The 16,784-nt window shown below is 42.4% G+C and overlaps 1 protein-coding gene across 2 annotated transcripts in view; it reads right to left on the reverse strand.

The window, feature by feature from the left end:
- TRAPPC9 (trafficking protein particle complex subunit 9) overlaps positions 1 to 16,784 on the reverse strand; it is a 1,774,054-nt gene that overhangs the window by 1,339,390 nt on the left and 417,880 nt on the right. The gene's annotated exons all lie outside the window — the stretch shown is intronic.

Consider the following 16,784-nt stretch of genomic DNA (forward strand, 5'->3'; position numbering starts at 1 on the left):
CTAATTTGCTTTGCTCTCTTGATATACATTGTTGAAAAGCATACATAGGTAGGCTCAGAAGCCAGTGAGCTAGCGGCTTGTCGCTGTCTCACCAAATGTATTAAACTAGGCCCCAGTAGAGCATTGCTTTCCTAAAGCAAAAGATACCAGGAGAATGAAGCAAATTTGATAATAAAAGTGAATCTAAAATTTTAAAATTGTATGCTCTATCATAAACCCAAATGTTTTCATTCATGATTATGTCCCTTTAAGGACGATTTCTCATCTATGTATATTTATTTTATAACATTTTGCTGTGAAGAAGGGGCATGTTATTAATGCAGACACAAAATCACAGTATTGAGAACTATAAAACCAATAATGGGCTAGATTACAAGTGGAGCGCAAAATATAGCTTTCTGACTGTGCACATGCTCTATTCCTTGAGACACCAAAAAAAAAAGGATGGACAATCTCATTGTCTACAGCAGGGTTGGTCAGCAAAGTTGAAGCAGAACTTGACAGTCCTGGAACAGGTTAGGTCATCGAATGGACTTGGCTATCTTGTAATCTAGGCAGAACGAACAAACAGAAGAAGAACTATACATGACAGTATCATAGTCTGGAACCAATTCATGGATTTGACAAACTTATAGATTGGAAAAGGCAGATTAGCAACATGAAAGCGGGACAATTTGGTAACATTGAACAGGCCAGGTAGGCCACTTATAAAAAGAATAAGGCAGATCTTAAATCAGACTGGTGGGGTTGGCAAATTGTAGGCAGAACAAAGCAGGCTGACAAATACCAAAATTAAAAGCAACTTTCAGATGGAACCACTTGCATTTTAGATGCAACATCCCGGTTTGGTACCACTTTACCCTTAAGTTAATCACTTACCTGACTTGTGCAAAGCAGTAAACAAGCCAGGCAGTCAGTGAGAAAGATGAGCAGTACCGTGTACAAGAGAAGCATAGGGCAAACAGTGCAACGGGACCTGTCAGAACAAAAGAGACAAACCACCACCTGCACACTGATTTGTGAAGCAACCATCAGAGGAGCTGTAACACTAATTCTCTAAAAGCATGAATGGGATCAAATGTGAAAGAAATAGAAAATATCTGTAAAAAAAACATTCCTCAGAACTAAGGCCAGAAACAAAAGATTAAACAGAAAATATATTTTCAGCCTACATAGAGCATAACATGTTTTATCTGTGTCACACAAATGGATCTTTCCCTTTAAATACATAAAGTAAGTCTACCTTAAAAAGTTACTTGTTTTATCAGACACAAAAGTATTTTCTCCTCCTAAAATGAAAAGAAACTTCAGACGAAGTACAGCTCCCTACTACTGAATATGAGGAAGAGCAAGAAGCCCCAAGCGAAAACAAAAACAGAATTTATGCTTACCTGATATATTACTTTCTCTTACGGTGTATCCAGTCCACGGATTCATCCTTTACTTGTGGGATATTCTCATTCCCTACAGGAAGTGGCAAAGAGAGCACACAGTAGAGCTGTCCATATAGTTCCCCCTCTAGCTCCACCCCACAGTCATTCGACCAAAGGTTAGGAAGAAAAAGGACACGGATGAAGGGAGGGAACAAGGCAGGTACCTTAAACGGAAGGAACCACTGCTTGCAAAACCTTTCTCCCAAAAATAGCCTCAGAAGAAGCAAAAGTATCGAATTTGTAAAATTTTGAAAAAGTATGCAGTGAAGACCAAGTCGCTGCCTTACAAATCTGTTCAACAGAAGCCTCGTTTTTAAAAGCCCATGTGGAAGCCACTGCTCTGGTAGAATGAGCAGTAATAGTTTCAGGAGGCTGCTGGCCAGCAGTCTCATAGGCCAAACGGATGATGCTTTTCAGCCAAAGGGAAAGAGAGGTCGCAGTCGCTTTCTGACCTCTCCTCTTACCAGAATAGATAACAAACAAGGAAGATGTTTGTCTGAAATCCTTAGTTGCTTGCAAAGAGAACTTTAGAGCACGAACTACATCAAGATTGTGCAACAGACGTTCCTTCTTCGAAGAAGGATTAGGACACAGAGAAGGAACAACTATTTCCTGGTTAATATTCTTATTAGAAACCACTTTAGGAAGGAAACCAGGTTTGGTACGCAAAACTACCTTATCTGTGTGGAACACCAGGTAAGGTGAATCGCACTGTAAGGCAGATTATTCTGAAACTCTTCGAGCAGAAGAGATAGCTACCAAAAACAAAACTTTCCAAAATAACAACTTAATATCTATGGAATGTAAAGGTTCAAACGGAACCCCTTGAAGAACTGAAAGAACTAGATTTAGACTCCATGGCGGAGCCACTGGTTTATAGGCTTGATTCTGACTAATGCCTGTGCAAACGCTTGAACGTCTGGAACCTCTGCCAGACGCTTGTGTAAAAGGATAGACAGAGCAGATATCTGTCCTTTTAAAGAACTAGCTGACAATCCTTTCTCCAAACCTTCTTGGAGAAAAGATAATATCCTGGGAATCCTAATCTTACTCCATGAGTAACCCTTGGATTCACACCAACAAAGATATTTCCGCCATATCTTATGGTAGATTTTCCTGGTGGCAGGCTTTCTCACCTGAATCAGGGTATCTATAACTGACTCAGAGAAACCACGCTTTGATAGAATTAAGCGTTCAATCTCCAAGCAGTCAGACGTAGAGAAATTAGATTTGGATGCTTGAATGGAATCTGAATTAAAAGATCCTGCCTCATTGGCAGTGTCCATGGTGGGACAGATGACATGTCCACAAGGTCTGCATACCAAGTCCTGTGTGGCCACGCAGGCGCTATCAGAATCACCAAAGCCTTCTCCTGCTTGATTCTGGCGACCAGATGAGGGAGAAGGGGAAATGGTGGGAAAACATAAGCCAGATTGAAGGACCAAGGCGCTGCTAGAGCATCTATAAATGCCGCTTTGGTGTCCCGGGACCTGGTCCCGTAAAGAGGAAGTTTGGAGTTCTGACGGGACGCCATCAGATCCAACTCTGGAGTGCCCCAAAGCTGAGTCAGCTGGGCAAATACCTCTGGGTGGAGTTCCCACTCCCCCGGATGAAAAGTCTGACGAATCAGGAAATCCGCCTCCCAGTTGTCTACTAATGGGATGTGAATTGCTGAGAGATGGCAGGAGTGATCCTCCGCCCACCTGATTATTTTGGTTACTTCCTTCATCGCTAGGGAACTCTTTTTCCCCCTTGATGATTGATGTAAGCTACAGTCGTGATGTTGTCCGAATGAAATCTGATGAATTTGGCCGCAGCTAGTTGGGGCCATGCCTGAAGCGCGTTGAATATCGCCCTCAGCTCCAGAATGTTTATCGGGAGAAGAGATTCTTCCCGAGACCATAAGCCTTAAGCTTTCAGGGAGTCCCATACTGCACTCCAGCCTAACAGACTGGCGTCGGTCGTTACAATGATCCACTCTGGTCTGCGGAAACATATTCCCTGAGACAGGTGATCCTGAGACAACCACCAGAGAAGAGAATCTCTGGTCTCCTGGTCCAACTGTATTTGAGGAGACAAATCTGCATAATCCCTATTCCACTGTTTGAGCATGCATAGTTGCAGTGGTCTGAGATGTATCCAAGCGAAAAGGACTATGTCCATTGCCGCTACCATTAATCCGATTGCCTCCATGCACTGAGCTACAGATGGCTGAGGAATGGAATGAAGAACTCGCCAAGTAGTTAAAAGTTTCAACTTTCTGACCTCCGTAACAAATATTTTCATTTCTACCGAATCTATTAGTGTTCCTAGGAAGGGAACCCTTGTGAGTGGAGACAGAGAACTCTTTTTGATGTTCACCTTCCACCCGTGAGACCTCAGAAAGGCCAATACAATCTCCGTGTGAGCCTTGGCTCTGTGAAAAGACGGCGCCTGAATTAAGATGTCGTCTAAACAAGGCACCACTGCTATGCCCCGCGGTCTTAGAACCGCCAGAAGGGACCCTAGCACCTTTGTGAAAATTCTGGGAGCAGTGGCTAAACCGAATGGAAGAGCCACAAACTGGTAATGCTTGTCTAGAAAAGCGAAACTGAGGAAATGATGATGATCTTTGTGGATAGGAATATGCAGGTACGCATCCTTTAGATCCACGGTAGTCATATATTGACCTTCCTGGATCATAGGTAAGATTGTCGGAATGGTCTCCATCTTGAATGATGGGACTCTGAGAAATCTGTTTAGAATTTTTAGATCCAGGATTGGTCTGAAAGATCCTTCTTTTTTGGGAACCACAAACAGGTTTGAGTAAAAACCCAGTCCTTGTTCTGCCATTGGAACTGGGTATATCACTCCCATTGTATGTAGATCTTCTACACAGCGTAAGAACGCCTCTTTCTTTGTCTGGTCTGTGGACAGACGAGAAATGTGGAACCTTCCCCTTGGAGGGGAGTCCTTGAATTCTAGAAGATATCCCTGGGAAACAATCTCTAATGCCCAGGGATCGTGAACATCTCTTGCCCAGGCCTGAGCGAAGAGAGAAAGTCTGCCCTCTACCAGATCCGGTCCCAGATCGGGGGCTACCCCTTCATGCTGTCTTGGTAGCAGCTGCAGGCTTTTTGGCCTGTTTACCCTTGTTCCAGCCCTGGTAAGGCTTCCAGGTTGCCTTGGGCTGTGAAGCGTTACCCTCTTGCTTGGCAGCTGTAGAGGCTGAAGCGGGACCGCTCCTGAAATTACGAAAGGAAAGAAAAAATTAGCTTTGTTTTTAGCCTTAAAGGGCTTGTCCTGAGGGAGAGCTTGGCCCTTTCCCCCGGTGATTTCTGAAATGATCTCTTTCAATTCTGACCCGAAAAGGGTCTTTCCTTTGAAAGGGATATTTAATCATTTGGATTTTGACGACACATCGGCCGACCATGACTTGAGTCAAAGCGCTCTGCGCGCCATAATGGTGAAACCTGAATTTTTTGCCACTAACTTAGCTAATTGCAAAGCGGCATCTGTAATAAAAGAATTAGCCAGCTTTAGAGCCTTAATTCTATCCATAATTTCATTGTATGAGGTCTCCGTCTGGAGCGAATCCTCAAGCGCCTCAAACCAGAAAGCAGCTGCAGTAGTTACAGGAATAATGCAGGCAATAGGTTGGAGAAGAAAACCTTGTTGAACAAAAATTTTCTTAAGTGAACCTTCTAACTTTTTATCCATAGGGTCTTTAAAAGCACAACTGTCTTCAATTGGTATGGTTGTGCGTTTAGCAAGCAAAGAAACAGCCCCCTCTACTTTAGGGACCGTCTGCCACGAGTCCCGCATGTGGTCAGTTACGGGGCACATTTTCTTAAAAATAGGGGGGGGGGAACAAAAGGGACACCTGGTCTATCCCACTCCTTAGTAACAATATCCGCAACCCTCTTAGGGACCGGAAACGCATCAGTGTATACAGGGACCTCTAGGTACTTGTCCATTGTACACAATTTCTCTGGGACCACCATAGGGTCCCAATCATCCAGAGTAGCTAATACCTCCCTGAGCAATACGCGGAGGTGTTCCAATTTAAATTTAAATGCTAATGTATCTGAATCTGCCTGATGAGAAACCTTTCCTGAATCGGAAATTTCTCCCTCAGACATCAAGTCCCTCACTCCCACTTCAGAGCGTTGTGAGGGTACATCAGATAAGGCTACCAAAGCTTCAGATTGCTCATAATCTGTTCTTAAAACAGAGCTATCACACTTTGCAGGAAAAACTGGCAGTTTAGATAGGAAGGCCGCAAGGGAGTTATCCATGACTGCCGCTAGTTGTTGCAATGTAATAGGGGCAGACGCACTAGAGGTACTAGGCATCGCTTGAGCGGGCGTAACTGGTTGTGACACATGGGGAGAGGTAGACTGACTATCCTCATTACCTTCAGTCTGAAAATCATCTAGGGCCACATTTTGAAGTGCAACAATATGATATTTAAAGTGTATAGACACATTAGTGCAATTGGGACACATTCTGAGAGGGGGTTCCACCATGGCTTCTAAACACATTGAACAAGGACTTTCCTTGGTCTCAGACATGTTTAACAGACTAGTAATATGTACAAACAGGCTTAGAAATCACTTTAAACAAATAAAAAACACAATTTGAAAAAACGTTACTGTGCCTTTAAGAGATAAAAAGAGCACACAATTTTACAAAACAGTGAAAAATGCAGCAATCCATTTTCACAGTATGTACCTAAAGCCTTAATAAGATTGCACCACAAGTTTCAAAACGATTAACCCCTTAATGCCCAAACCGGAACAGCCTAAAGTCAATAACCGGTTAAATTACTACAGCAACTTGCCACAGCTTACTGCTGTGGCCCTACCTGCCCTTAGGGATCAGTTTTGGGGGAATGAAGCTTCTTTTAGGCCCTCAAACAGCAGCAGGACCCTCCATGTGAAGCAGCATAAACTTGTCTTTCAATTCTAACTGCGCATCTGAGTCGCGAAATTAGGCCCCTCCCACTCCACTCCGGAGCTATGAGGCCTACAAAAATCACTTCTAAGTGAATAAATTTTAGCCATGTGGATAATAACCCCAGAAAGTACTCAAACGTGCTTTAAAAGTGTCTCCCAACGACTATTTCTTAAATAAAATAATCGATTGCCCTAAGTTAGTGTCAACCAGCATAATTAGCCCTGTTATTTAAGCATTCAATTCTTTACTAAGTCTCAGAACATAGCTTACCCTCCCCACATGGGGATATTGTCAGTCTTCTAGCATTATCTCAGTCTTGTCTAGAAATAAATGACTGAACATACCTCATTGCAGTCAAGCCTGCAAACTGTTCCCCCCAACTGAAGTTTTCTGGTACTCCTCAGTCCTGTGTGGGAACAGCAATGGATTTTAGTTACAACATGCTAAAATCATCTTCCACTCAGCAGAATTCTTCATCTTTTTTCTGCCAGAGAGTAAATAGTACAAACTACAAACTTTTGATTGAAGATAATAAAACTACAATTCTAACACCACATTCACTTTACCCTCCCGTAGAAAGACCCTAGTGCTTAGAGCCGGCAAAGAGAATGACTGGGGGGTGGAGCTAGAGGGGGAACTATATGGGCAGCTCTGCTGTGTGCTCTCTTTGCCACTTCCTGTAGGGAATGAGAATATCCCACAAGTAAAGGATGAATCCGTGGATTGGATACACCTTGCAAGAGAAATTTATGCTTACCTGATAAATTTCTTTCTTTTGCAATGTACCGAGTCCACGGTTTCATCCTTACTTGTGGGATATTATCCTTCCTAACATGAAGTGGCAAAGAGAGCACCACAGCAGAGCTGTCTATATAGCTACCCCCTTAACTCCACCCCCCAGTCAATCGACCGAAGGCCAAGGAAGAAAAAGGAGAAACTATAAGGTGCAGAGGTGACTGAAGTTTTCAATAAAAAATACTATCTGTCTAGAATAGACAGGGCGGGCCGTAGACTCGGTACATCGCAAAGGAAAGAAATTTATCAGGTAAGCATAAATTTTGTTTTCTTTTGCAAGATATACTGAGTCCACGGTTTCATCCTTGTGGGATACCAATACCAAAGCTTTAGGACACGGATGAAGGGAGGGACAAGACAGGAACCTAAATGGAAGGCACAACAGCTTGCAAAACCTTTCTCCCAAAAATAGCCTCCGAAGAAGCAAAAGTATCAAATTTGTCAAATTTGGAAAAGGTATGAAGTGAAGACCAAGTCGCAGCCTTACAAATTTGTTCAACAGAAGCATCATTTTTAAAAGCCCATGTGGAAGCCACCGCTCTAGTAGAGTGAGCAGTAATTCTTTCAGGAGGCTGCTGTCCAGCAGTCTCATAAGCCAAACGGATGATGCTTTTCAGCCAAAAGGAAAGAGAGGTAGCCGTAGCCTTTTGACCCCTACGCTTTCCAGAATAGACAACAAACAAAGAAGATGTTTGACGAAAATCTTTGGTTGCTTGCAAATAGAACTTCAAAGCACGAACCACGTCCAAGTTGTGCAATAAACGTTCCTTCTTAGAAAAAGGATTAGGACACAGAGAAGGAACAACAATCTCCTGATTGATATTCCTGTTAGTAACAACCTTAGGGAGGAACCCAGGTTTGGTACGCAAAACCACCTTATCAGCATGGAAAACAAGATAAGGCAAGTCACATTGTAATGCAGATAGTTCAGAAACTCTTCGAGCTGAAGAGATAGCAACTAGAAACAGAACTTTCCAAGATAGAAGCTTAATATCTATGGAATGCATGGGTTCAAACGGAACCCCCTGAAGAACTTTAAGAACTAAATTTAGACTCCATGGCGGAGCAACAGGTTTAAACACAGGCTTGATTCTAACTAAAGCCTGACAAAAAGCCCGGACGTCTGGGACATCTGCCAGATGCTTGTGCAATAGAATAGACAAAGCAGATATCTGTCCTTTTAAGGAACTAGCTGACAATCCTATCTCCAATCCCTCTTGAAGAAAGGACAAAATCCTAGGAATCCTGATCTTACTCCATGAGTAGCCTTTGGATTTGCACCAAAAAAGATATTTACGCCATATCTTATGATAGATTTTCCTGGTGACAGGTATCTATGACCGACTCAGAGAAACCCCGCTTTGATAAAATCAAACGTTCAATCTCTAAGCAGTCAGTTGCAGAGAAATTAGATTTGGATGCTTGAACGGACCTTGAATCAGAAGTTCCTGTCTCAGTGGCAGAGTCCATGGTGGCAGAGATGACATGTCAACCAGGTCTGCATACCAAGTCCTGCGTGGCCATGCAGGTGCTATCAAAATCACCGAAGCTCTCTCCTGTTTGATTCTGGCAATCAGACGCGGAAGGAGAGCTAAAGGTGGAAACACATTAGCCAGGTTGAACGACCAGAGTACTGCTAGAGCATCTATCAGTACTGCCTAAGGATCCCTTGACCTGGATCCGTAACGAGGAAGTTTGGCGTTCTGACGAGACGCCATCAGATCCAATTCTGGTGTGCCCCATAGCTGAACCAGTTGAGCGAACACCTCCGGATGGAGCTCCCACTCCCCCGGATGAAAAGTCTGACGACTTAGAAAATCTGCCTCCCAGTTCTCTACCCCTGGGATATAGATCGCTGATAGATGGCAAGAGTGAGTCTCTGCCCATCGAATTATCCTGAAAACTTCTATCATCGCTAAGGAACTCCTTGTTCCCCCCTGATGAATGATATAAGCCACAGTCGTGATGTTGTCCGACTGAAATCTGATAAATCCAGCCGAAGCCAGCTGAGGCCACGCCTGAAGAGCATTGAATATCGCTCTTAATTCCAGAATATTTATCGGTAGGAGGGCCTCCTCCCGAGTCCACAAACCCTGTGCTTTCAGGGAATTCCAGACTGCACCCCAGCCCAGTAGGCTGGCGTCCGTTGTCACTATAACCCATGCTGGCCTGCGGAAACACATTCCCCGGGACAGATGATCCTGTGACAACCACCAAAGAAGAGAGTCTCTGGTCTCTAGATCCAGATTTATCTGAGGAGATAAATCTGCATAATCCCCATTCCACTGTCTGAGTATGCATAGTTGCAGTGGTCTGAGATGTAAGCGAAAATATGGAACTACGTCCATTGCCGCTACCATTAATCCGATTACCTCCATACACTGAGCCACTGACGGCCGAGGAATGGAATGAAGAGCTCGGCAGGTGGTCAAAATCTTTGATTTCCTGACCTTCGTCAGAAATATTTTCATTTCCACCGAGTCTATCAGAGTCCATAGAAATGAAACTCTTGTGAGAGGGGAAAGAGAACTCTTTTTTACGTTCACCTTCCACCCATGAGATCTTAGAAAGGCCAACACTAAACCCCGCGGCCTTAGGACTGCCAGAAGGGACCCTAGCACTTTTGTGAAGATTCTTGGCGCCGTGGCCAACCCGAAGGGGAGAGCCACAAACTGGTAATGCTTGTCCAGAAAGGCAAACCTGAGGAACGGGTGATGATCTTTGTGGATAGGAATGTGTAGATACGCATCCTTTAAGTCCACGGTGGTCATAAATTGACCCTCCTGGATCATTGGTAAAATAGTCTGAATGGTCTCCATCTTGAAGGATGGAACTTTTAGGAATTGGTTTAGGATCTTGAGATCTAAAATTGGTCTGAAGGTTCCCTCTTTTTTGGGAACCACAAACAGATTGGAGTAGAACCCCTACCCCCTGTTCTGATTTCGGAACTGGGCAGATCACTCCCATGGTAAATAGATCTTCTACACAGCGTAAGAACGCCTCTCTTTTTCTCTGGTTTACAGACAATTGAGAAAGATGGAATCTCCCCCTTGGAGTAGAATCTTTGAAATCTAGAAGATACCCCTGGGTTACGATTTCTACAGCCCAGGAGTTCTGAACGTCTCTTGTCCAAGCCTGAGCAAAGAGGGAGAGTCTGCCCCCAACTAGATCCAGTCCCGGATCGGGGCTACCCCTTCATGCTGTCTTGGTGGCAGCAGCAGGCTTCTTGGCCTGTTTACCCTTGTTCCAAGCCTGGTTAGGTCTGCAGACTGGCCTGGATTGAGCAAAGTTCCCCTCGTGCTTTGCAGCAGGGGAAGAGGAAGCGGGACCACCCTTGAAGTTTCGAAAGGAACGAAAATTATTTTGTTTGGTCCTCATATTATTTGACTTATCCTGAGGGAGGGCATGACCCTTCCCTCCAGTGATATCTGAAATGATCTCTTTCAGTTCAGGCCCGAATAGGGTCTTACTCTTGAAAGGGATGGTCAAAAGCTTAGATTTTGATGACACATCAGCCGACCAGGACTTAAGCCATAACGCTCTACACGCTAAAATGGCAAAACCTGAATTCTTTGCCGCTAATTTAGCCAGATGAAAAGCGGCATCTGTAATAATAGAATTAGCTAGCTTAAGAGCCCTAATTCCAGAATATCATCTAATGGGGTCTCTACCTGAAGAGCCTCTTCCAGAGCCTCAAACCAAAAGGCAGCTGCAGTGGTTACAGGAACAATGCACGCTATAGGCTGGAGAAGAAAACCCTGATGAACAAAAATTTTCTTTAGGAGACCCTCTAATTTTTTATCCATAGGATCTTTGAAAGCACAACTGCCCTCAATAGGTATAGTTGTACGCTTAGCCAGGGTAGAAATAGCTCCCTCCACCTTAGGGACCGTCTGCCATGAGTCCCGCATGGTGTCAGATATGGGAAACATTTTCTTAAAAACAGGAGGGGAAGCGAACGGAATACCTGGTCTATCCCACTCCTTAGTAACAATGTCCGAAATCCTCTTAGGGACCGGAAAAACATCAGTGTAAACAGGAACCTCTAAATATTTGTCCATTTTACACAATTTCTCTGGAACTACAATAGGGTCACAATCATCCAGAGTCGCTAAAACCTCCCTGACCAATAAGCGGAGGTGTTCTAGCTTAAATTTAAATGCCGTCATATCTGAATCTGTCCGAGGGAACATCTTTCCTGAATCAGAAATCTCTCCCTCAGATAGCAAATCCCTCATCCCTACCTCTCAACATTGTGAGGGTATATCGGATACGGCTACTAAAGCGTCAGAAGGCTCAGCATTTGTTCTTAACCCAGAGCTACTGCGCTTCCCTTGCAACCCAGGCAGTTTAGATAACACCTCTGTGAGGGTAGTATTCATAACTGAAGCCAAATCTTGCAAGGTGAAAGAATTAGACGCACTAGAGGTACTTGGCGTCACTTGTGCAGGCGTTACTGGTTGTGACACTTGGGGAGAACTAGATGGCAAAACCTGATTTCCTTCTGTCTGAGAATCATCCAGTGCCAAACTCTTATAAGTCAAAATATGCTGTTTGCAATTTATAGACATATCAGTAAATGTGGGACACATTCTAAGAGGGGGTTCCACAATGGCTTCTAAACATATTGAGCAATGAATTTCCTCAACGTCAGACATGTTGAACAGGCTAGTAATGAGACAAGCAAGCTTGGAAAACACTTTATTTAATGAAAAAAAAAAAAGATAAAAAAAACGGTACTGTGCCTTTAAGAGAAAAAAAGGCATACACAAACTGCAAAACTGCTTAATTAATGCTCAAATTTTCCGTAATTTTTACAGTATAATCAAAAAGCTTTAGTAAGATTGCACCACAAGAAATTTAACCAATTAACCCCCAAATATGGAAACCGTATTGACAAAGTGTCAAAAACCGGTAAAACCCCTGTCAGCACCTTGCCACAGCTCTGCTGTGGCGCCTACCTGCCCTTAGGGATTAGTAATGTGGGGATAAAGCTTCGATTTGGCCCAAGAAGTTCACCAGGACCCTCCGGTATTGCAGCTTGCTGCTTGACTAGAGAAAACAACTGTGGCGCGAAAATAGGCCCCGCCCATCTCACTCGATGTTACTAAGGCCTTCAAAAAAACATACCAAGCGTTTTTACAGCCATGTGGGTTATAAAAACCCCAAAAAGCCAATTGTACCCTCAATACAGTTGTCCCTTAAAGTGTTATAAACTGTACTCCCAGAACACACAACTGTTTGCTATATCTTATTCAAACTGAGTGTCAACCATAAGTTTAGCCCCTTTATGCAAGCTTAGTAATGCCCCTTATAAGACTAGGATTACTGCTTACCCTTCCCTCATGGGGATACTGTCAGCCTTTCTGAAATATCACAGTCTCTCCAGAAAAAAACGACTGAACATACCTCATTGCTGTATAGCAAGAAACCGTTCCTCACACTGAAGTTTTCCTGTACTCCTCAGTTTCTGTGGGAACAGCAGTGGACCTTAGTTACCAATGCTAAGATCATCATCCTCTAGGCAGAAATCTTCATCCATCTCCTGCCTGAGAGTAAATAGTACACACCGGTAACATTTAAAAATAACAAACTCTTGCTTGAAGAAAAATAAAACTAACAGTTTATCACCTCTTTCACTTTACCCTCCCTGCTTAGAGCCGGCAAAGAGAATGACTGAGGGGTGGAGTTAAGGGGGGAGCTATATAGACAGCTCTGCTGTGGGTGTTCTCTTTGCCACTTCCTGTTAGGAAAGATAATATGCATAAATAAAAAGAGAGAAGCGCTCAACCTGGGAACGAACAATAGCATAATAGCTTGTTCTATGGCTAGTTACCACCCTAGAAGCAGCCTCTTTTTGCTCAATATGTGCCTTTCACAGAGAAGAACTTTCCTGAAGCACATCAGTCTGATCCTGACTTAACAGTGCAGTTCAGCCCCGAAATACCAGGCAATCCCTCTCTGAACAAGAGAAACGGCAAAACCCCAGACGTACGTTTTGGCCTATTGTGGGCCTCGTCAGTGAGGTGCAGCCATATCCCTCTAGGCACACTGAGCAACGGGTCCACGTCTGGATTCCCGCATCACACTTAGGGAGACTTCCCTAAGTGTCATAATTTGCATAAATAAAAAGAGAGAAGCGCTCAACCGGGGAATGAACAATAGCATAATAGCTTGTTCTATGGCTAGTTACCACCCTAGAAGCAGCCTCTTTTTGCTCAATATGTGCCTTTCACAGAGAAGAACTTTCCTGTAGCATATCAGCCTGATCCTGACTTAACAGTGCAGTCCAGTCCCGAAATACCAGGCAATCCCTCTCTGAACAAGAGAAACGGCAAAACCCCAGACGTACGTTTCGGCCTATTATGGGCCTTGTCAGTGAGGTGCAGCCATATCCCTCTAGGCACACTGAGCAACGGGTCCACGTCTGGATTCCCGCATCACACTTAGGGAGACTTAGGAAGGATAATATCCCACAAGTAAGGATGAAACCGTGGACTCGGTACATCTTGCAAAAGAAATAAGTACAACTAGCATGCTTGGGTTTATAGTTGTGCTTTATAAACGACATTCTTCACACAGTTCCGAAACATTCGGAAAAAAATGTCAATACAAGATTCAGGAAACAGATTATTTGTTTTTAATTATTATTATTTGTTTTGAGTTTTAAAAAAAACCTTAAATTCCCTCTTTTAGATGAAACAATAAAAAGTTGACTACAATGTCCCTTTTAACGTGTATTTTACCAAATCACAGAGAAAGTTATTCAGGAAATTGATTTTTCATGGAAAAAGTTTATAAAGACTGTGCACCCTTATTGAAAGGGACATTAAACACTTCATGATAAAAATTATATATAAATAAAAATTTCTGCATTATACTTCCATTATTTATTTTGTCCCCTTTCCTGTAATTCCACTGTTATATTGCAAAAATCCATTGGCTGCACACTCTGGTGATCTATTTATAACTGTCCCTAATTGGCCACAGCAGAGAAGGTAACCTACGTTACAACACGGCAGCTGCCATTGTTTTATAGACACTAAAACTTTACACTTATTTTGGCAATATTTAAACAGCTAATTAAACTTTAAAAAATACAGCTACATGTTATTCCCAGACATCTTTTCTATGAATGCATCGTTCTATCTAGCATTTATTTAGTGTTTAATGTCCCTTTAAGTATCTTTCTAAAACACATTTTTGTTGTATTTTTAGTATTTTCTCCTCTTTATTTTGTAGTTTTGAGCAAAAGCAAAGTAAACTTCATCAAGAAAAAAACCCACTACTCATAAAAGTAATACATCAGGCTAAAATAAATGAAAACCTCCACAACATCCTCACGCCGCTCTCAATTTATAAAATATGCGCTGAACAGCAAAAATAGAACCACAATTCTCCATCCAGTTTTATCACCCAAAAGTCAGATTTCTACAATGGCAGATTAAAAGGCTTTCAAAAGAGCAGTTTATAACGTGAGCGGTAATGATGTATGATTGCAGCTGCGGCAAGCAATAGAATAATGTATGACTGCTGAGCGGATTGGTAGCTATATATGAAAATGTCATAAATAAGAGATTATCTATAGGAAATAAAAAGAATTCAATTTAAAGTCACAAAAGCTCAACACATTCAAGACGCTATCAGTTGTCGAAGTCCATCGCAATGCATCAGTATAAAGGGAATAACTAGACGAATCCTGACTGTTGTAGCATCTACTTCACACAAAAAGTGAAAGATGTGACCGCAGATCTTGAAACGGAGAAGCAGAATAACCATATGCCTTTTAAACCTTTATACCTATTTCTGCTGCTGTTTTTGGGACATTGTGGGTGTTATTTTTTATGATTTAGCTTTTGATAAAATTACAATGATCAGGAAAACCAAATAAATATTACAGCCATTAAAGGGACAGTTTAGTCAAGATTAAACTTTCATGATTCAGATAGGGAATGCAATTTTAAACTTTCCAATTCACTTTTATCATCAAATTTACTTTGCTCTCTTGGTATTCTTTGTTGAAAGCTAAACCTAGTTAGGCTCATATGCTAATGTCTAAGTCCTCGAAGGCCGCCCCTTATTTCAATGCAGTTGGCAGTTTTTTCACAGCTAGAGGGCATTAGTTCATGTGATTCATATAAATAACATTGTGACCATGCCCGTGGAGTTACAAATGAAAGGGCACTGATTGGCTTAAAGCAAGTCTGTCAAAAGAACTGAAATAAGGGGGCAGTCTGCAAAGGCTTAGATACAAGGTAATCAGAGAAGTAAAAATAATATATCAGTGTTGGTTATGCAAAACAGGGAAATGGGTAATAAAGGGGTTATCTATCTTTTTAAAAAATAACAATTCTGGAGTAGACTGTCCCTTTAAAGTTTAAAACCCCAAATATGATTACAAACACAAGAGAAGAAAGCAGATATATTATCCCAAATCTATTAGCCATTTAGTATGAGCCAAAAGAAAATTTGATGAGAAACTTGTCGGATCTGTGAGTGCCATTGTGGTGCTTTGGCTTTCCTGTTTTTTGCACTTAATAAACTTATTGATGATTTTTTCACAGAAGGATTTTTTTCCATTTTCTAACAAAAGAACAATTATACAGGCTCATAAATTCTTTTTTCACACTTGTGCTGACAAATTCAGTTACTAGTGGGGTATACTGCTTTGTATTTATTATTATTATAACACTTTATTATTATAATTAATTTATAAAGCACCAAAAAATTCATTTGTTACTAAGTTAGGTGGTAGGCTTCCTTTAACAAAAATGTCTTTAGGGAGAGTTTAAAGGAGGATAGATTAGGGAAAGTCTGACAGTGCGAAAAAGTGTGTTCCAGTGAGCTGGTGCAGCACAAGAGATGTCCTGCAGTCTAGCTAGGAAGGAGGTGATGATAGAAGATGCAAGGAGCAGGTCATTGTTGGATGTTAGGGGTGGGCAGAAGTATATTTGTTGATTAATGAGGTAACAGGGGCAGCGTTGGTAAGGACTTTGTAGGTCCGGTTGAGAATTTTGAATTTAATTATGCTGTGAATGGGGAGCCAGTTAAGGGACTCACAGAGAGGTGCACCAGATACAGAGAGGCAAGAAAGGTGCATTAACATGGCATTTAGGATGGATTGAAGGGGGGAGAGGTGGGAGAGAGGGAGGCCAGGTTATTGCAGTAGTCAAGTCAGGAAATTACCAGGGAGTGGATTAGTTGCTTAGTTGTGTCAGTGCTCAAAAACGGACAAATATTAGAAATTATGAATAGGAGGTTGCTGTAGGATGAAAAGAGTGATTGGATGTGAGGGATAATGGACAGATTGGAGTCAAGTGTAACTCCAAGACTTGGGGTGATGGGGAGACACTGATGCCGTTGACAGTTATAGAAAAGTCAGAAAATGGAGTAGAGCTAGAGGGGGATAAGAAGGAGCTCAGTCTTGGACATGTTAATGTTGAGGTAGAGAGGCCATCCAGGAATAAATGCCAGATAATCAGTTGCTGACATTAAAAAGGACAGAGAGAGAGAGAGAGGTCAGGAGTGGAGAAGTAGATCTAAGTGTCATCAGCATAGAGGTGGTATTGGCAGACAGCTATGTTGATAACTTTACCCAGTGAAGAAGTATAAATGGAG

Source organism: Bombina bombina, chromosome 5 (genome assembly GCF_027579735.1).
Source record: "Bombina bombina isolate aBomBom1 chromosome 5, aBomBom1.pri, whole genome shotgun sequence".
NCBI lineage: Eukaryota > Metazoa > Chordata > Amphibia > Anura > Bombinatoridae > Bombina > Bombina bombina.